The 21,559-nt window shown below is 49.6% G+C and overlaps 1 protein-coding gene across 3 annotated transcripts in view; it reads right to left on the bottom strand.

Moving 5' to 3' along the window:
• Positions 1-21,559, bottom strand: part of ARHGEF2 (Rho/Rac guanine nucleotide exchange factor 2) — a 130,381-nt gene that overhangs the window by 59,096 nt on the left and 49,726 nt on the right. Inside the window, exon 1 of one of the 3 annotated variants that reach the window (XM_073322502.2) lies at positions 41-100. The exons of the other annotated variants lie outside the window; for them this stretch is intronic. The gene's annotated coding sequence lies outside the window, so the exon portion shown is untranslated. Of the gene's footprint in view, positions 1-40; positions 101-21,559 lie in introns of those variants that run through there. 3 annotated transcript variants of the gene reach the window in all.

Below are 21,559 nucleotides of genomic sequence, written 5' to 3'. Positions count from 1 at the left end.
ACCCAATCCAAGCTGCAGCCCCTGGCTCAGAACCACCCACCTGCTTTCGGGAAGTTCAGGTCCAGACCCAGCAGCTGGAGAGTTGCAAACAGAACGGAGCCTAACCGGCATCTGATCGGCTGGCTGCTCCCCCACCCCTGGCAGTCACTTATTTACCAAGTTACATTTTACCAGCCAAGGTGTCCTCAAACAGCGGAAGAGTTGGGCAGAGAGGGCTAGGCCTAAAAGAGCTGCTCAGATGGGGCACACCTGCACAAGCAATCGCAATCTCAGCATTCAGACAGCAGAGTTTGCAAAGCTCTTGGAGACGGATAAGGAGCTAATGGTTCACCTCGGTTTTTGGCCTGAAATGCAGCTTCTTCTGGGGTGGGGCACAACAGCTGGCTGCCACCACCCAACGAGAAGGGGTGGGGGGAATACTCTGTCTAGCAGACAATGTACACACACCAGGAACCTGATCAGGGCAAACGCCTCAAACAGACCACAGGTTTTTCAAATGCAGGCAGAAAAACCTGCCTAAGATCTCTCCTGGACTACCCCAACAAAGCATGGGTGGTTCTAACCGGGTAAGGTGGGGCAGGGAGGGAGAGGAAGGTTCGCAAACTGGGAGCAAAGGGCAGATCAGCAGCTGATGGAATTCAAAGGGAAGCTTGCAATACACACTGCAGGGGGCAGGGATGGAGATTCACTGCTCAACAGGGGCTTCCTGGCTCCCTGCTGGGACAACAGTCACTCAGGACAATAGCCTAGGAAGCTGCGGTAGTGGCTGGTGCTCAGAGGCTGATAAGGGAAGGCGGCCGAAAAGGAGCATACACATTCAGGCTTTATGGGAGGATATGTCCCAGTTGCAGCCATGCGGGTCAGTGCACCAGTGCAATCCCATAGCATGTCAGGACTCCTGGGTCGTCTTCGCAGCGCTGTGTGAATTTAGAGTAAGCTGCTTCCCCAGCTGTGAAATGGGGGTATAAAATATTCACATCACGGTAACTCCTAGGAGCCCCCCATCATGGAGCAGGAAGGGCCCCATGGTGCAAGGCGCTGTACAAACACAGAACTAAAACATGGTCCCTGCCCCAAAGAGCTTCCAATCCACCAAACAAGACCTAACTCACAGGAGGTAGGCGAGGCTAGTTTGCAGGGCACTGTGCCAGTACTAAGCATCAGCATCTTGCATTCTAGCAGCTTGATCAGAAGGGACCAGGTACCTCATTAAGTGGGTGATTTTTATTAGTTTAGCAACAACAGAGATTAAGGCTCATTGTCGTAGGTGTCAAGAGCCGCCCACCAGAAGCTATTTACAATGCACAGCAGGAAGCTTTGTGGGTCCTAGAAAACCCAGGATGTTCCTGATCGCCACCTACTGGCACTTCAGCTATTAACTCACTATGTATGTAACATATCCCTCTGTACACACACCAGACAGTCTGTTCCCTGGGGAAACTGAGGCACAGAGCAGGGAAGTGACTCACCCAAGGTCAAACAGCAGGTCAGCGTCAGAGCCAGGGATAGACTCCAGGCCACCCGTGGCCCAGCTCAGTGCACTATCCCCTAGAAATAAATTAATTCAAGAAGAAAGCAGCCAAAAAGAGAGTGAGACAAAAAGCACCTGTCTCTGGTCACCTGTTCTTAATCGCTATCAGCATTGCAAGGCACAGAGCTGCCGCTCCTTTCTGACTATCAATACAGGCTGCTGCAGGCTACAGGGCAGGGCTCACCTGGATCCCCAGTGGGCTGATGAACAACCTCATTAGCTGCTGGGATGTCCTCACCTGTGTTTCCACGGACAGAGAAAGACTTCTCGGAGTATCTCTGCCCAGGCTGGCCCCCTTCTCTCGACAAACCAGAGACCCCGATTCCGATTCCCATAAAGGAGCCTCCTTTAAAGTGCAGCAGCCTAGGGCCCCTTCGTAAAGTCCAAGCGGCACAAAGAGAGCCCTGCTGGCTGATGTCGGGCAAGTCGCATCCTTGCTCTGTGCCTCAGTTTCCTCATCTGTAAAAAGGGGGATAATGCTTCTGACCCCCTTTGTGAAGCGCTTTGAGGTGTAAGTACGAATAGTACATTAATTATAATCAAGGCCCAGAATCTCTTACAAAAGGAAATCTAAGGTCTCATGGATTCTGGAAAAGAAACAGGTTTCAGAGTAGCAGCCGTGTTAGTCTGTATTCGCAAAAAGAAAAGGAGGACTTGTGGCACCTTAGAGACTAACAAATTTATTTGAGCATAAGCGCTGTAGCTCACGAAAGCTTATGCTCAAGTAAATTTTTTAGTCTCTAAGGTGCCACAAGTCCTCCTTTTCTTTTTGGAAAAGAAACAGGAAGCCACGTAATTGCTTCTGAGAAACAATCTTAAAGTTAGACAATGCCAATGTACAATTGACTCCTCGAGAATTCCTCAAAGATTATTAGAAGTGGAAGGTCAGAGCTGTGTTCTTGGAGAGGTAATTTCCCCTGCATACATTATATTGTTTGAGATTGACTGTATGGGCTGGGTAGACGCATTAACTCTTTGCCTATCAAAAACACTTTTCATCTAAAGCACCAGAACACATTTTATAATCTATACTTTTTAAACTACTCTGTATTGCCACCCTCATTTTTACAGACGTGGTAAACTGAGGCACAGCGACTTGTGCTGGGTCAGCCACAGAGCGAGGTAAGGACCCCAGGAATTCTAGAACCCCTGTGCTGCCAACTGTCATGATTTTTTGGTGAGTCTCATGGGATATTAGGAGTTTTTTTGTTTAAAAAAAGTGTACCCCATCTTCTGGAGTCATGTCATTACAATAGAGCCTCAGCATTATGAACACCAGAGTTACAAACTGACCAGTCAACCACACACATCCTTTGGAACCAGAAATACGCAATCAGACAGCAGCAGAAACAAAAAAAAAAACAAAAAGAAAGAAAGAAAAAGCAGCAAATCCAGTACTGTTAAATGTAAACTACTAAAAAATAAAGGGAAAGCAGCGTGTTTCTTCTGCATAGTGAAGTTTCAAAGCTGTATTAAGTCAATGTTCAGTTATAAACTTTTGAAAGAACCACCATAACGTTTTGTTCCGAGTTACAAACAACCTCCATTCCTGAGGTGTTCGTAACTCTGAGGTTCTACCGTATGTGAGAATTTCCACTGTCATTTAAAAAACAAGTACCTTTGTTTACCTGATTTAAAAGAAACAAAAGGAAGTATTTTTTCACACAATGCACAGTCAACCTGTGGAACTCCTTGCCAGAGGATGTTGTGAAGGCCAAGACTATAACAGGGTTCAAAAAAGAACTAGATGCATTCATGGAGGATAGGTCCATCAATGGCTATTAGCCAGGGTGGACAGGGATGGTGTCCCTAGCCTCTGTTTGCCAGAAGCTGGAAATGGGCGACAGGGGATGGATCACTTGATGATTACTTGTTCTGTTCATTCCCTCTGGGGCACCTGGCATTGGCCACTGTTGTAAGACAGAAGACTGGGCGAGATGGACTTTGGCCATTCTTATGTACCTAGCTAGGGATTGTACAGCACTTTTCATCAGTAGATCTCAAAGTGCTTTACAAAGGAAGTCCATAGTATCCTAATTTCTCGCCTTCACGGCTGCAAAAAAAAGCTTGAAAACCAGAAGGAAAATAAACAGGACCCCAATGTTTCTTCATTTTCTTGTTGATTTTTAAGCCAGGCTTATTATTTCTGAGCAGGCCAACATGATTTTTGATTGCTTGAGGTTCGCAACCTTGGAACCCAGCATTCAAGCAGTAACAACCTCTCACAGAATGCATGGTCTCTGCAGAGCTTACACACCGCGGTTTCTTTTACCTGTGAGATGTCTGGAATTTGTTTTTACAAGGAAACAGTCAAAACTTGTTATTTTCCCTTAACTGACACCTCTACAAATGAACAGTCCCTGGCTTTGGGAATCAGATTCTTAGAAAAATATAAAATGATGAATTATGCCCTGTTTTCCACCATTTGTCCATCATGCTTTTTCCTAAGCCCTTTTTGCACTGATCTGTGCCGTATTTATTTTAAAACAGAGTAAACCACTATTGTACGCTCCCTTCCCTGGAAAGATGTGTTAGAGACACGTATCAACACCCCCTAGGTGACCAAAATCCTCCCCGTCTGCCTCTCAACATCACAACAAAGAGTAAATATTCTGCAAGACCCGGGTGGTCCTGCTGCAGAGCGTTTACATCTTGTGATCCTACAAAGGCAAGATAAAAGCCGATTGTAAGCAACAGCAGCAAGGAAGATTTAAGAGGGGTGACTTTTGGAGTTTATTTAACCGCACAGACTAGCAGCCCTAAAAACTACCTCCTTTATCAAATGACTCAGCCTGCCAGCTTGGCCAAGCCATGGGAACAGTTACCCCAACGCAACGGGAGGAATTGGTCCCCAAACGATATCACCTTAAGAAGTAGCTAGATCTATGCATGAGCACTGTTCCTTCCAAAGAATTTGGCCAGCCCTGCTTCGGAACAAGAGCTGAACTTTCCAGTCCCAGAGGGATTTGGCATTCCTCTTGCAAAATAAGCAATAGTGTAACCACCACCAGAATTGCAGAGATGCTCAGTGGGCCTTCCAGAGTATGCTATAATTATACTTGGATCATGAACAGAGAGGAGGCACACGCACCCTGCTACAGCCTGCCAGACACGCAGACCTCTGTTTTGGAAGAAAAGAACAGATCATATTGATCAAGAGTGGAGAGAGAGAGCAGCGTGGAGAGAGGTGGGGGAGGTGGCGAGTCCCACCCGGTGTTCAGCGTCAAACATTCCCCAAGTCATTTTCTCCTCCAGCAGCCCAGTCACCGCCATCTTTGTTATTAGCAGGACCCCCCCACCCAGCCCCAAATCAGTTTGCCAACAGAATACTGGGGCAAGGGCCTTGGAAGAGGATTTTCCAGCTGTGCCATGATATTCCTGTGAGCAAAGTACCGGAATTGGGATAGGCTGCTAAGATCCTGCTTTATCCTGATGCAGGGTTGGAGCGTGGCATGTTAGACAGGCTCCTGGCCTAGACAGCTTATTAGATGTGGTGTTCCAAGAGACATCCCAACAAGGGCAAAAGCAGGTGCTTTGTATGTTTATATCTAGGGCCCTACCAAATTCACAGTCATGAAAAAATGCACCATGGACCGTGAAATCTGGACTCCCCTTTGAAATCTGGTCTTTTGTGTACTTTTACCCTATACTATACAGATTTCACAGGGGAAACCAGTGTTTCTCAAACTGGGGGTCCCGACCCAAAAGGGGATCACGGAGGCGTCGCCAGGTTATTGTAGGGGGGGGACATGGTATTGCCAACCTTACTTCTGGCCTGCCAACAGAGTTGGGTGGTGGGAGAGCGGCAGCTGCTGGTGAGGCGCCCAGCTCTGAAGGCAGCGCCCCCAAGCAGCAGCGCAGAAGGAAGAGTAGCAATGCCATACCATGCTGCCCTTACTTCTGCACTGATGCCTTCTAGGGTGACCAGATGTCCTGATTTTATAGGGACAGTCACGATATTTGGGGCTTTTCCTTATATAGGTGCCTATTACCCCGCACCCCCGTCCTGATTTTTCACACTTGCTGTCTGGTCACCCTGTTGCCTTCAGAGCTGGACGGCCGGAGAGTGGCAGTTGCCGGCTGAGGGCTCAGCTCTGAAAGTAACAGCCCAGAAATAAGGGTGACAATACCATACTGGGCCATCCTTACAGCTGCAGTGCGGCTGGTGGCGGCTCTGCCTTCAGAGCTGGGCTCCCGGCCTGCAGCCGCCGCTCTCCGGCCGCCCAGCTCTGACGACAGCACCGTCATCAGCAGCAGCGCAGAAGTGAGGGTGGCAATGCCATGAGGCCACTACAATAACCTACAATAACCACCCACCCTTTTGGGTCAGGACCTCTACGGTTCTAACACCGTGAAATTTCAGATTTAAATATCTCCAATCAGGACATTGATGATTTTTAAAATCCAATAACTGAAATTGACCAAAATGGACCCATGACTTTGGTAGGGCTCTATTTATATCCCAAATTGGTATGGACAAATTAAAGCCCACTGCAGGAGTTTGTTTCACTTCCCAACATCCATGTCCAGCTCCGAGGAACTGACATAATGGGTCAGACCTCTGGTTTATCAAGTCCGGTGTCTCTGACAGTGGCCAGTGTGTAATATTTCACAGGAAGACAAAAAAAACCACCACACCATGCTCCAGCTGAATCACCTAGAATCACCTAGAATGCACTTCACTTGTTCAGCAAGACGGCACTTGAAAATTAAATGGATACTGTGACAGGGTCGGGCCAGATGGTTACAGGAGAGTAATAGAAGGCAGATATATTAGCCCCAGGTTAAGTAGGTCCCTTTCCCCTGGGTAAGGTAACAGGGAAGGTTCCAGACCAATCAGGAACCTTCTGGAGACAATTAAGACAGACAGGCTGATTAAAACACCTGCAGCCAATCAAGAAGCTGCTAGAATCAATTAAGGCAGGCTAATCAGGGCACCTGGGTTTAAAAAGGAGCTCACTTCAGTTTGTGGTGTGCATGTGAGGAGCTGGGAGCAAGAGGTGCTAGGAGCTGAGAGTGAGAACGCGGACTGTTGGAGGACTGAGGAGTACAATCATTATGAGACACCAGGAGGAAGGTCCTATGGTGAGGATAAAGAAGGTGTTGGGAGAAGGCCATGGGGAAGTAGCCCAGGGAGTTGTAGCTGTCACACAGCTGTTCCAGGAGGCACTCTAGACAGCTGCATTCCACAGGGCCCTGGGCTGGAACCCAGAGTAGAGGGCAGGCCTGGGTTCCCCCCAAATCCTCCCAACTCCTGATCAGACACAGGAGGAGTTGACCTGGACTTTGGGTTCACAAAAATGGCCAAACTGAGGGCTGCCGTGAAGCTCCAAGGCGAGCAAATCTGCCAATAAGCGCAAGACCCTCCAAGGTAGAGGGGGAACTTTGTCACAATATGCATAATGTAGCTCCAGACAGTGCTGGACAGCCTGTACCACACTGGCTGTGATTTCTTCCTGGAGCGCTAGGAGAAAACAGAGTTAATAAGACAAGGGCACCTCTAAAGATACTACTGATTATATAAAAACTAACAATATGTTCCACATTTCAAGAACGATTTTTAACCGGTTTACCCAGAGGTTCTTCATGAAAAGGAAAAAAAGAAAACAAGATTATTTCTCAATCCACCATTCTGAGGGGGAGAAATTTGGGGGAAAAAAAAAACCCAACAGTTTACGGAGGACCCATAGAAATGTCTTGTGTTGTAGAGGTAGCAACGCTAAAACAAACTTTTCTCAGGACTAGGGAGAGAGCCCTGGTTATGCTGGGAGCTGAAGAGGAGCCATGTTTACGTGTTGCCAGCTTTGCATCATTTTACCACGAGTTTCGTGACATTAGGTGTCTTTTCTTAAAGCCCCAGGTCCTGGAGTCAAGAGAGAAACTGGGCTTTCGTTTAAAACATAAATAAATGTCTCGAGAAAAGCTTGAAAATGTGACCCTAAAGACAAAAAAAAAATCTCTTGTATTTAACATCACAATTAAAAAAAAAAATCGCATGATTTTGAGGTGCCCAACTCGGGATTTTTTGAATGCTGGGGGTCAGCACCGCGGGACAGAAGGATGGGGAGTTTGTCAGCGACCCAAGGAAGCCTAGACTATACATGACTGATATCAAAGCGCATCGCGTGCCGTTCGGGAGAGCCTCACAATACAAGCTAGCAAGCGTACATCAGGCTTACCTCCCCGATAAAATGAACTCCGAGAGCGTGGCCCCAGGGGAGTCGTGCTAGGCAACGTGACTCTGCAGTCCGCATATACTGAAAACATCGTGTTTAGCATCACGTCAGCTGGTTGTGGGTACCCTGATCAAAACAGGATGACCCGCAATCAACTGTCGAGGTGAGACATTGCTTGTCTCTGCTGTTAGTGTAGCTAGAGTCATGTTAAGCTAACCCAGCTCTTCACAGTCATGTTCTAAAACAACCTCATTTCTAGAGAAGACAGGGCTCAACGGAGGATACCATCCTCGCCCTAGATTGCAAACCGAGTCAATGGCACCGCTGAGAATAGAACCCAGGAGTCCCAACTCCCAGACGCCCCCTTGCTCTAACCCTGAGGAAACACTACCTCCAGTTTGGCAGCCCACAGGGGAAATCTGCAGCAGTTCAGCCGAAGGCTGGTTACATTCAAGGCTGGCTAGCACTAGTTAATACGGCTTCTGATTAATTGCCTGCTCAGTAGATTCTGCATAAGCAGGAAGCTAAAAGATCATTATAAAGCATGACAAAAGCCAGAGGCAGAAGTTTTTCTAAGAGCGGTTACTCATTGCTTGCAAGCTAAAGGAGGGGAAGAATAAGGGAGCAGTTTAGGAATCAGCAAAGCGGTTCTCTGCCATGTACAGAGAACCAGAGCTGAGCTTTTGGGGTGGGGAGGACAAAGGCACTGGATTTGTTCCAGTTTTGCATCATTCATGTGTAAAATCTGCAGAGCTGGTTTGTAGCAAAGTGACTATTAAGACGAGGCTGATACTTCACATTAATAACTATGGGAGGGCTGTTAACTTCTCTTTAAGGAACAGCGAAAGACAACAACTCTTTGCCCAGTTTGCCGCAAAGGGCAAGAATTTGGGCAACTGCTCTAGAAAATCTCACTTGTTTACCTAAAGATCTCAGAGCACTTTGCACATGGGGGGGCGGTTTTCTTTTTAAAGGTTAGAAATCAGCACACAGAAACATAAGTTCTATCAAAGAGAGTGCAGCCTAGCAATTACAGCTGAGGATGGATGGGGAACCAGGACTCCTCGATTCTCTTCCCAGTTCTGGGATGGCAGGGTAAATGACTGGGCATTGGGGCTTCTAAATTCTATTTCGGACACTGCAACCAATTTATCACATGACATTAGATAATCACTTCATTCTGCCTCAGTTTCCCCATTCTTTAAGAGTGGAATAACACGTTACCTACCTAACAAGGGCTGTCATGAAGATTAACTAAAATTTATGAAAAAAGAAAAGGAGGATTTGTGGCACCTTAGAGACTAACAAATTTATTTGAGCATAAGCTTTCGTGAGCTACAGCTCACTTCATCGGATGCATTCAGTGGAAGATACAGTGGGGAGATTTATATACATAGGGAGCATGAAACAATGGGTGTTTCCATACACACTGTAACGAGAGTGATCACTTAAGGTGAGCTATTACCAGCAGGAGAGTGGGGGAAAAAACCTTTTGTAGTGATGATCAAGGTGGGTCATTTCCAGCAGTTGACAAGAACATCTGAGGAAATGAGGGGTGGGGTTGAGGGAATAAACATGGGGAAATAGTTTTACTTTGTGTAATGACCCATCCAAAAGAAACTACACCATTTGCTCAAGAAACTCCCTGAAAAAGCACAAGAACAAATCCGCACAGACACACCCCTGGAATCCCAATCTGGGATATTCTATCTGCTACCCAAGATCCATAAACCTGGAAATCCTGGACGCCCCATTATCTCAGGCACTGGCACCTTGACAGCAGGATTGTCTGGCTATGTAGACTCCCTCCTCGGGCCCAATGCTACCAGCATGCCCAGCTATCTTCGAGACACCACTGACTTCCTGAGGAAACTACAATCCATCGGTGATCTTCCTGATAACACCCTCCTGGCCACTATGGATGTAGAAGCCCTCTACACCAACATTCCACACAAAGATGGACTACAAGCTGTCAGGAACCGTATCCCCGATAATGTCACGGCAAACCTGGTGGCTGAACTTTGTGACTTTGTCCTTACCCATAACTATTTCACATTTGGGGACAATATAGACACCTTCAGATCAGCGGCACTGCTATGGGTACCCGCATGGCCCCACAATATGCCAACATTTTTATGGCTGACTTAGAACAACACTTCCTCAGCTCTTGTCCGCTAATGTCCCTACTCTACTTGCGCTACATTGATGACATCTTCATCGTCTGGACCCATGGAGAAGCAGCCCTTGAGGAATTCCACCATGATTTCAACAATTTCCATCCCACCATCAACCTCAGCCTGGACCAGTCCACACAAGAGATCCAGTTCCTGGACACTATGGTGCTAATAAGCGATGGTCGCATAAACACCACCCTATACCGGAAACCGACTGACCGCTATTCCTACCTCAATGCCTCCAGCTTTCATCGAGACCACACCACACGATCCATTGTCTACAGCCAAGCTCTACGATACAATCGCATTTGCTCAAACCCCTCAGACAAACACCTACAAGATCTCTATCAAGCATTCTTACAACTACAATACCCACCTGCTGAAGTGAAGAAACAGATTGACAGAGACAGAAGAGTTCCCAGAAGTCACCTACTACAAGACAGGCCCAACAAAGAAAATAACAGAACGCCACTAGCCATCACCTTCTAACCAACTAAAACCTCTCCAACACATCATCAAGGATCTACAACCTATCCTGAAGGACGACCCATCACTCTCACAGATCTTGGGAGACAGGCCAGTCCTTGCTTACAGACAGCCCCCAAACCTGAAGCAAATACTCACCAGCAACCACACACCACAGAACAAAACCCAGGAACCTATCCTTGCAACAAAGCCCGTTGCCAACTGTGTCCACATATCTAATCAGGGGACACCATCACAGGGCCTAATCACATCAGCCACACTATCAGAGGCTCGTTCACCTGCACATCTACCAATGTGATCTATGCCATCATGTGCCAGCAATGCCCCTCTGCCATGTACATTAGTCAAACTGGACAGTCTCTACGTAAAAGAATAAATGGACACATATCAGATGTCAAGAATTATAACGTTCAAAAACCAGTCAGAGAACACTTCAATCTCTTTGATCACTCGATTACAGACCTAACAGTTGCAATTCTTCAACAAAAAAACTTCAAAAACAGACTCCAACTAGAGACTGCTGAATTGGAATTAATTTGCAAACTGGATACAATTAACTTAGGCTTGAGTAGAGGCTGGGAGTGGATGGGTCATTACACAAAGTAAAACTATTTCCCCATGTTTATTCCCTCCCCCCCCTCACAGTTCCTCAGACGTTCTTGTCAACTACTGGAAATGGCCCACCTTGATTATCACTACAAAAGTGTGTTTCCCCCCCTCCCCCCGCTCTCCTGCTGGTAATAGCTCACCTTAAGTGATCACTCTCGTTACAGTGTGTATGGTAACACCCATTGTTTCATGCTCTCTATGTATATAAATCTCCCCACTGTATTTTCCACTGAATGCATCAGATGAAGTGAGCTGTAGCTCATGAAAGCTCACGCTGAAATAAATTTGTTAGTCTCTAAGGTGCCACAAGTACTCCTTTTCTTTTTGCGGATACAGACTAACATGGCTGTTACTCTGAAACCTAAAATTTATGAGGTGCTTTGATATCCACACAATACTATGTGGCACCTTTTATCCAATGATTACAAAGGTGAGAAAGTTTTAACACACTCCATTTCACATGTGGGGAAACTGAGGCATGGAGCGGTGAAATAATTTGACATCTTTCACACAGCGTGCCAGCCACAGAGCCAGAAATAGAACTCAGGGGTCCTGATGGCAAATCTCAGGCTCTAACCATGAGAAAAATGCTCCTTTTGAAAGGCAAATAAATACCAAGAGTTATTAGTACAATGTCGCTGAAGATGGACATTCAGAAATTAAAGAGAGACACGGTAGGTGAGGTAATGTCTTTTATTGGACCAGCTTCTGTAGGCAGAAGGGACAAGCTTTCTAGCTTCACAGAGCTCTTCTCATTTAGAAATTAGGTTGCTGGTGTTTTCTTTAGACCTACTTCAACAGCAGTTTTACTTTTAAACCTGCAATATAATCTGAAATACAAGGGAGTGGGGTTGCTTTGTTTGCAGGAGGAGTGGGGAGAATCCAGATTAACAGACCAAGATGAAAGAGTTTTGGGGAAAAGATCAAAGGTGCAGAGAAGGGTCAGTTGAGGATTTCAGAGGGATTAGACTCTGGCCTTCATCCAAATGAGCATTAACTAATCAAAGGCAGGTGCCTCAACTCATTACAGCAAATCTTAGGGAAGACATGAGCAGAGGTAACCACCACCTAAGGATCAGACCCCAACAGAAATCCAGGCTAAGTACTTGCCTATGCACTCAGTAGTTAATTGGATACCCAGGGCCAGATGGTGCTGATTTGCACCACTGTAAATCCAGAATAATTAACACCAGTGTAACAGGACATAGCTCTGCCCATGTGACCAACCAACAGTGAGAGGGGCAGCCTCTGAGAAACACAGTCCCAACGGATTTGTACATTTGAAGTCAAGCCCTATGTTACATGCAAAGAAAGAAAAACAGGTACATGTTAAGAGATTCAGAGCCTGATCCAAAAAGCCCATTAGAATCCCCCGTTGCCCACACTCATGAGTTTAATCACAAGCCATGTGATAGAATTAATCTTTCTTCTTAAAGCCCCAGCTGCTGGAGTCATGTGATTCTATGAGAATCTCAACTCTGATTTAAAAAAAAATAGTAAGTTTCTAGTCCTCACGGCTTCTTGGGGAAAAGACAAAAGAAACTCCCCCACATCTTAAGCCAGAAGACAAATGAAAAGAATGTGGAACCGCCCGTCTTCGTACCACTGTCTCTGTTCCCCCTCTTCCATCTCACCTAGCGCCAGCTTCTTTTCCAGACCCCTTCCCAAAACCAGGCCACCGGTGGCGCGAGCACCTTATCCTCTGCAGCTCCAAGCATTCAAGCAGCCCCAGCAACTTGGCGCACATGCTTGTTTCACAGGATTGGGGCCATGAATTGCGGCTTGCTTCATAGGTCTAAAGGCCAGAAGGGATCAGCTAGTTGGAGATCCTGCAGGAATTGCCGGGCAAATCTCTGGGGCATGGGCTATGCGGAAGGTGAGAGACAGGGTGATCACAATGGTCCCTTCTGACTTTAAAAAAAATTTAAAAAATCTAACACCGGCCGGCAGATTTCACTCAGCCCTGTGAGTTCAGCAGGCAGAGAATAGAAGCCAGGTCTCCTGAATCCCAGGGCAGCATCAGATCCACTAAAACCAACCCCCACTCCCCAATGCTAACACGCAGTAACTCCTGCTCTAACAAGTGACATTCATTGCCTGCAGTCAGCATCAAGAAAAACCGTGGCTTGCTTCTAAATCTACAAAATTGAATTTTGCATGGGAGCTTTTTCTTTCTCCCCGCTACCCAATAAAGCAATCACCATGCATGTGGAAGCGGGGGAGAGATCGGGGCAGAGAAATTGGACAGGTTAGACCGTAAGCCAATAAAGTGCTTTTAAAATACAATTTAAAAAAGGCACGGTAACATTCAACACTACCCAGTGTCTAAGAGTGAACCCAAGGCAAGGCCATGTGCGCATAAAGGGAAAAGCCAGCAGTACACAGCTTAATGAGTAACTGCTAAAACATCCCACCACTGATAAAGATGCTCTGTACCAAGCCAGGAACTATATAGTGCTACTGAGTGGAGTGTATATACAGATAAAGCCCCCTAGGGCAGGACTCTTTATACAAACAAAACTCCAACACAAAATAAATTCATTCTGTCCCACAAGACAGGCTGGAAAATGCAACGGGCTGGACGCAGAAGAAAAACATTAGTGTTTAGACAAGAGCAGCAATGTTCTCACTCAGGCCTCTGTTCAGAACGGGGGGGGGGCAGGATGCTGACGACTTTCCCAGCAAGAGAGCTAATAAAAGATTTACCTTCCCCTCCGCCCCGCCCCGGTGAGGCCACGCAAATAGGAGTTTCCCCTAGCGAGTTAACAGAGAAGGATTATTTCCCAAAGCACACAGGAGCAGCTGGAGTAAAGCCTGAAGTTTAAAGGGGCTGCATGGCCCAGTGGGAGACCCCGGCTCCCATTCCTGGCCGTCTCACCTTGGATAAGTCCCTCTCAAGGTCTACTTCCCCTCCCACCCTGGCGCAGTGGGGAGAACACTGGGCTGGCACCTAGAAAAGCTGGATTCTATTCCTGGATCTGCCACTGACTGTGTGAGAGACCTTGGGCAAGTCATGGCCCCACTCTGTGCCTCAGTTTCTACATCTATAAAACAGGGAATTAATAAAGACTCCTTTTTCCTACCCTTTGTCTTGTCCCTATGCAGGGTGGAAACTCTTGGGGAAGGATCTGTCTCTCTACTCATGTCTGGGCAGCACCCAACTTAATGGTGACCTGGTCTCGGGGGAACTCTAACTGCTACAGTAATTCAGACAGATAACACCTCCCCAGCCATAGATCTCCAATAGGTTTACAGAGGAAGGCAGTATCATTAGGCCCACTTTACAGATGGAGAAACTAGGTGACATTACTTGCCGAAGGTCACCCAGCAGGCCAGTGGCAGAGCTAGGAATAGGACCCAGGTGTTCTTAGTCCCAGCCTGTGCACTATCCACTACACCACGCTGGCCTATTAAGAAAGAAAGGGATTCGGAAGGAAACTTTTAAAAGCAAAAGGGCTATTTATCCTCCTGTCCTGTGCAGTAGGACAGATTTACTCTCCCCTATTGATTTAAGGGAACAGCAAGACCCCACCATAAGGTGTGACACACACACTCACAAACATATTTTTCTTTCCTCGCTTTGCTTCCACCCACCCAGCCCGTTCACAGTGAGCCCCACCCTACCCTCCCTTGCCAGAGCGTAGTCAACCCAGCTTCTGGGGCTGTGCAAGGGGGTCCAGTGAAAGCACTAGCCTGTGTAATTTAACAGGCGTCAGCATAGCCTAGTGGTTAGAGCAGAGGACTAGGAATCAGAGTTTACTGCTGACTTTGGCCAACTGAATTCCCCTCTCTCCAGCTGCTCCTTCTTTGGGCTGGGCTTCCCCCATCTCTTCTATAACCAAGTCTCTAGACATGCAGCATGTCAAGTAGTTAGATTAGGAGGAGAGAGGCTGGGACTCAGGACTCCTGGGTCCCACTCCCAGCTCAGTCACCCCCTCACTCTGGGATCTTAGGTGTGCCACCACACCTCTCCCTGCCTCAGTTTGCCTTGCTTTGGAATGGGGATAAGATACTTCACCGCAAACAATACTTGGGGGACCTTGGGGTAAAGGAGCAGAGGTCTGAAATACAAGCTGCTGGAGTTGGGCACCCATGGAGACCTGGGAAGGAATAACTGGGTTTGAATGAGACATTCAGTCACCGTCACCAGAAACAGCATCTTCCAGCTCAGAACCTGCTGAACCAGAAAAGCAGCCCCAGAGGAACAAGGACACCTGCACGCTAGGCGCCCTGCATCCAAGCCAACAGGACTCAGGAGATCGAGTTTCCTCTTCTTTTCACCATGGGAACCACCGCTGCTCCCCACTCCTCCGCCCCCATCCATCCCAGTGGCTGACGCCATTGCTTAATGAGATCCCAGCAACAGAACGTCCGTTCCCTGTATGCTGAGATTTAATACACGCTGGTACCGCCCAGAAATGGAAAGAGTCCAGTCCTTCCTTTAGACAGTGTTTGGGTCACCCAGCCGGCTGAGTTAGACCCCGATCCTGCAGACACATGAATAACTTCCCACAGGATAGTGGGTCCCATTAAATTATCGACACACAAATACCTGCAAGATCAGAACCCTTAGACCTTGGCTATATGCCACAGTTGCATTGTCTTAGCTAAACTGATTTAAACAGGTGCAAATCCCCTTAGGTGGACACTTAAATCTGATTGCATTTGGCTTAATTTGGTGTATCTTGGTTCACTAAATTAAGATACCTCAATTTAAATCCCAGTTACATAGTGCTAACTAAGAAGAATATTTAAATATTAAGATATAATTTAAAAATTGAGATGAACTGTGCATAGATGTGGCCTATGTCCCTTTTGTGGCCTCGTATATTTCTAAAAAAACAAACAAACAATAAATCAGTAGATATCAAAGTGCTTTACATCAGAGGTCAGTATCATTATCCCCATTTTACAGATAGGGAAACTGAGGCAAAGCAAGTGAGCTGTCCAAGGTCACCAAGCAGGCCGATCGCACAGCCAGCAATACAACCCAGTCTCCTGACTGCTGGGAAAGAAATAAGAGGTGGAAAGGGCTCCAGAGGAGAAGGCTCTTGCACTGACCTGAAGGAGATTACGTGTGGGAGCAGAGAGAGATGACGCAAATAGAAAGGAACAAGGCCCATGGAGAGGTGTGTAAAGAAAGGGCTCTAAAATAAGCTACTTATTAAAGCATATGAAAGAAATAAGCAAGCAGCCACCTTAGCTTTACCTGGGATGAGAGCATCCTGAATCTTTACCAGGTACCCACACAGAGAGTACATCTCTAAGGCCAAGCCCCAAGTGCTCATGGGGCTGGGAGCTACCATCTCTCTCAATTAATTAACCACTTCATCTTTAGACAGCCCACTGCTTTGTTAGCAGCAGCTGCCACCGAATGAGCCCTTTGGGGGGTGGCGAGGGAGTGCTGGCTCGCTGCCAAGGGCATTTTAATGATATCCACTAGCCAAGAAACAAAGCCAACCCCTCTCTCGCACCAGGATTGCGACACGCAGCTGGTGTGCCAAGCGTGGGCACTCTACCATCGGAGCTGAAACGGGAAAACACCATCCCTGCCAGGAACGCCGCTACCTGCTTTGCAGCCAGCTGTAGGGCAGAGGATCATCCCACGTTTACACCTTCCTCTGGAGTAGATGGTGTCAAGATACTGGGTTAGACCCACTTTGCTGCAAAGTGCAAGAATTTGGGCAACCACTCTAGAAAATCTAGCATCCTCTATGAATGTGTCCCCGCTGCAGAGTTAGCTCAGCTGTTGGCCCTAATCCCTCTCCAGCCAAACCCTCTGACCTGAGTTTAGCGCTGCGTCCAATCCTGGGCTAGGTGGGGCGGGGGTTTGAGACCTTCGCTCTGTAATGTGGACCCAGGCTAAACCCCACGGGTGCCGCTACTCCTCCAATGCCTTCCCACAGCTTCCCTCTGCACCCATGACAGGTGAGTCCTCCCCCATTTCCCAGGGAACGGCTCACACAGCAGCTCCGCTCACTGCAGCCCAAAGAACCAGGGGATGGGCCCCCAGAAGTCCCAGCGACACACAGCAGCGGTGAGGATGCAGCGACTCGGACAGGGCTCTGCAGCGTGGCTGCTCACACCCAGGCGAACTCCGTAGTGAAGACGCTCCCGAGCTGCAATGAGCCTTGGGGGTTTCAATTCCACCTCCCACTCTCACCAGCCCACTTTGCGCTAATGAGCCAAGAACTGCCCCTGGACCAGGGAGGCGGAACTGCTGCTGTTCCTTGCAGGAGTGCGTGTAGGACAGAGATTTGCTCTGTGGGATCTGTATTCCCTTTTCCCCGGGCGATGCCTTTGCTCCTGAGCCAGCGCACAGGGGAGACAAGAGGGTTAAACCAAACCCTCCTTATGCTTACCAAGCAGCCTCTCAGGACTCCACCTTGCCTGGCTGCCTTTCATAAGGGGAGAACCCTGAGATGGAAAAAGACCCATTTAGCCTTCTCTGCGGCGTGGGTAATTGCTACCTCTTGGTTCTGAGCCTTTCAATATTGAAGGCTGTCTCTGCAGGGCCGGCAGCTGCATCGGTAGGCAGCCTGTTAGGGAGTTGCACACGCTGTGCTCTCAATCAGAGGGACTTGACATTCGTTCTTTCTTGCTTGAGTCGTTCCCTAACCTCGATTAAGCCATTCAAATTGAAAGGACTACAGCATTCTCATGATTATTACTAGGTGTCATGTGCTCACAAGTAGGAGCCCATGTCATGGCCCAGCCCCCTGGACAAACACAGAACAAAAAGACTGTCCCTGCCTCACAAAGAGATTACAATTAATTTCCATAATTAAAGCATATTTCCTAGTCCAATTGCCATGGCATGGCTGGGAAGTTAGATGTGGTCATTGCCACATCTGAAGGTAGCCCCAGCTGGCTCAGCTAATGAGGGAAGGCAGTGTGGGCTAGTGGTCAGAGCACCAAACTTTGACGCAGGAGACAGCAGGTCTGGTCCTGGTTTTGCCACTGCCCTTGAGCAAGCTGCTGTCCCTCTATGCCTCAGTTTCCCCTCACACTCCATCTAGTCTATTTAAATTCTTTGGAACAGGATCTCTCGCTATGTGTACGTCCAGCGCCGAGCACGATGGGGCCATGATCTCGGGCGGGACCTCCAGGTGCTGCTGTCATATCTCTAACAATAGTTCAAGGGAGAATCAGCAGCAGCAAAGCGGCACCCGCACCGTGCAGAGAAAACCCCGGTGCGTCAGACTAACACATGGATGGGCGGCTTGTTGTTCCAGAGGCCCTGGATGAGACCGGTGTCTGCTAAGATCTGCTGTCAGTGGAAAGCCCCTGCAGCAGAGCTGATGGGAGGTCACATGCCAGGAAGTGGCCCCTTATGGGGAGAAAGGGAAGTGGCTGTGGGGGGTCCGTCTAGGTTAGTTTCCTTTTCAGAGGCTAGAGCCCTGGCGGAGAGGGTTATGAACAGCAGCTCCCTGGGGAAGGGAGGGGAAGAGCAGGCTTAAATGGCAGAGTCCAGGCCCCAAACCAGCAGAGCCGAGGGCTCGTCCTCGTGGCTGGCACCCCCGAGCCCCCCTCCGCGGCACAGACGAGAGCCCGTTGGCATTGCTTGGGACCAATACCCTGCCACATCCTAGCTCTCCCTCATAAAAAGAATTGGCTCCGGGTGTAAGATGTTGAGGGGCTGGGATTTGATTAGATCCTGGGGAGCAGGGAGGTGTCTGTTGAGCACCAGCAACAACCCCCAAGGCCTGAGGAAGCTAGGAACCCCTCCACCCCAATAGATCATTAATGCTTTGGCTCCCCAGGGGATGATGGTACCAGAACTCCCAAGCTAAGCAGCCTCCAGTCCGGCTGCTGCTTGGAGGGGAAGCTGCCATGGCAGTGAAAGGAAGGGGTGACGGCTGAGAAACGGGGTGCTCTTTCCTCGAGTCAGGACCAGCTTCCCCCCTACGGGAGGGTAGCTCAGCTGCTGACGCATGGCGAGAGAGGCTCACTCCAGGCCCAGCGGGGCATGTTCCGTAAGTGCTCCACCGCTGTCTATTCTCGGCCCCTGGGCCCCCAAAGTAACGCACAGGGGGCTGTTTCACAGCAGGAACGGGTGGATGCAGCTGCCAAGGTCTCCATGTTCCCGACCTGCTCTGTCCCTCCCCCTTTTCATTTAGCTAATCCCTGCCTAATGCAACCTATCTCCCCCACACCCCGAAAGTCATGACACCGACATGACATTGATCACTCTCCTCCTGTGTTCTGGCCCCAGCCTGGGTCTGTCTTGTCTGTCACACCGTGCGCTCTCCAGGGCAGGAACCATCTCCTACCCTGTATTTGTACCACAGCTAGCCCAATGGGGCTCTGCTCTTGGCTGGTCCCTCGGCTGCTACCCATGCCCGTGTTTGCTGCTCTCACCCCAGGGAGCCGGCCCTCGGCCATGCGGCGAGCTGCCAACTCACTAGGAAATCCATCCTCAGCCTCTCTTTTTAGCTGGATTCAAACCCAGCGAGGGGCTGCTGGGCCCACATGAGACTTTCCATTGACTCACCCACCTCCTCTGAGGATGGCCATACATGGGCCTCTGGATCAGGCGTCTTCATTCCTCTGAGCCATGCAGCAGTACTGGGCGGCCGGTGTTCTTCTTATTAGTCCTTTTTTGAATAGCTCATAGAATTGTGGGACAGGAAGGGACCTCGAGAGGTCATCTAGTCCAGTCCCCTGCCCTCATGGCAGGGCTAAGTATTATCTAGACCATCCCAGACAGGGGTTTGTCTGACCTGCTCTTAAAAATCTCCAACGATGGAGATTCCACAACCTCCCTAGGTGATTTATTCCAGTGCTTCACCACCCTGACAGTTAGGACATTTTTCCTAATGTCCAACTTAAACATCCCTTGCTGCAATTTAAGCCCATTGCTTCTTGTCCTATCCCCCGAGGTTAAGAAGAACAATTTTTCTGCCTCCTTCTTGTACCAGCCTTTCATCCCCAAGGGCTACGAAAGGCCAGGCTCTCTCAAGAGCGAGCCCACCGCTGGTGAATGGGTTGCAGTGGTTTGTTTATCCACCGAATGGGCACTGAGTAAGAGAGCAGCGAGAGAGACCCCAACCTAGCTGCAGGCCCCATTGTGCTAGGAGCTGTACAGTCAGTGAGGGACTCTCTGGCCCCGACAGCTTCCAGTCTAACCAAACTCAGCCCCCCCAAGTCATTTAAGCACTTTGGGAAAGGTCACCCTCTGCGACTTGCCCAAGATAAGGGCCACGTTGGAGCCGGGAATTGCATCCAGGTCCCGCATGTCACACACGGTCGATGTAACCACTGACCCATCCTTCCTCTCCAGCACAAAGCATCCAACTGGTGGATGAGCTGTTTTATTCCAGCCTCTTCCATTTGCCTAGCTGTAGCCTCCCTTCTTCAGCTCCATTCTCTGCTTGCGTGTCCACTGCTCATGCTCCCTCTCTAAAAATACTTCAGAAAACCTCAGGTTAAAGAAAACCCCCACCAGGCCTACCGACGGGGGGGCGGGGTGCAAAGGAGGCAATTGCCCAGGGGGCCCCCAGCCACCCGTGGCAGTGCAGTGGGGCTAAGGCAGGCTTCCTGCCCGCCCTCACTCTGCACCGCTCCCAGAGGTGGCCGGCACGCCCCTGTGGCCCCTGGGGAGGAAGTCTCCACACGCTGCCCCTACGCCAACTCCGCAGCTCCCATTGGCCAGGAACTGCGGCCAATGGGAGCTGCAGGGGCGGTACCTGTGGGAAGCGGTGTGCAGTGACCCCCTGGACCCCCTGCCTAGGAGCTGCTGCCAGAGGGGTGTGCCGGTCGCTTTCGGGAGCCGCCCGAGGTAAGTGCCGACCCTCTGACCCCCTCCTGCACCCCAACCCCCTGCCCCAGCCTAGAGCCCGCACCCAAACTCCCTCCCAGAACCTATACCCCGCACCCCCTCCTGCACCCCAACCCCCTGCCCCAGCCTAGAGCCCGCACCCAAACTCCCTCCCAGAACCTATACCCCGCACCCCCTCCTGCACCCCAACCTCCTGCCCCAGCCTAGAGCCCGCACCCAAACTCCCTCCCAGAACCTATACCCCGCACCCACTCCTGCACCCCAACCCCCTGCCCCAGCCTAGAGCCCGCACCCAAACTCCCTCCCAGAACCTATACCCCGCACCCCCTCCTGCACCCCAACCCCCTGCCCCAGCCTAGAGCCCACACCCAAACTCCCTCCCAGAACCTATACCCCGCACCCCCTCCTGCACCCCAACCCCCTGCCCCAGCCTAGAGCCCGCACCCAAACTCCCTCCCAGAACCTATACCCCGCACCCCCTCCTGCACCCCAACCCCCTGCCCCAGCCTAGAGCCCGCACCCAAACTCCCTCCCAGAACCTATACCCCGCACCCCCTCCTGCACCCCAACCCCCTGCCCCAGCCTGATGAAAGTGAGTGAGGGTGAGGGAGAGCAAGCAACGGAGGGAGGGGGGATGGAGTGAACAGGGGGCGAGGCCTCAGAGAAGGGGCGAGGCCTCAGAGAAGGGGCAAGGCAGTAGGCGGGGCAAGGATCTTTGGGTTTGCGCACTTAGACAGTTGGCAACACTACCAGGCGGGCATGTGGAAGCGCGGCCAGCAGCACAGCCGGCAGCTCACTGGGC

This window comes from Lepidochelys kempii, chromosome 24 (genome assembly GCF_965140285.1).
Source record: "Lepidochelys kempii isolate rLepKem1 chromosome 24, rLepKem1.hap1, whole genome shotgun sequence".
Classification (NCBI taxonomy): domain Eukaryota; kingdom Metazoa; phylum Chordata; order Testudines; family Cheloniidae; genus Lepidochelys; species Lepidochelys kempii.
Note: the sequence above shows the minus strand (reverse complement) of the source record. Positions and strands in the feature narration are given on the sequence as shown.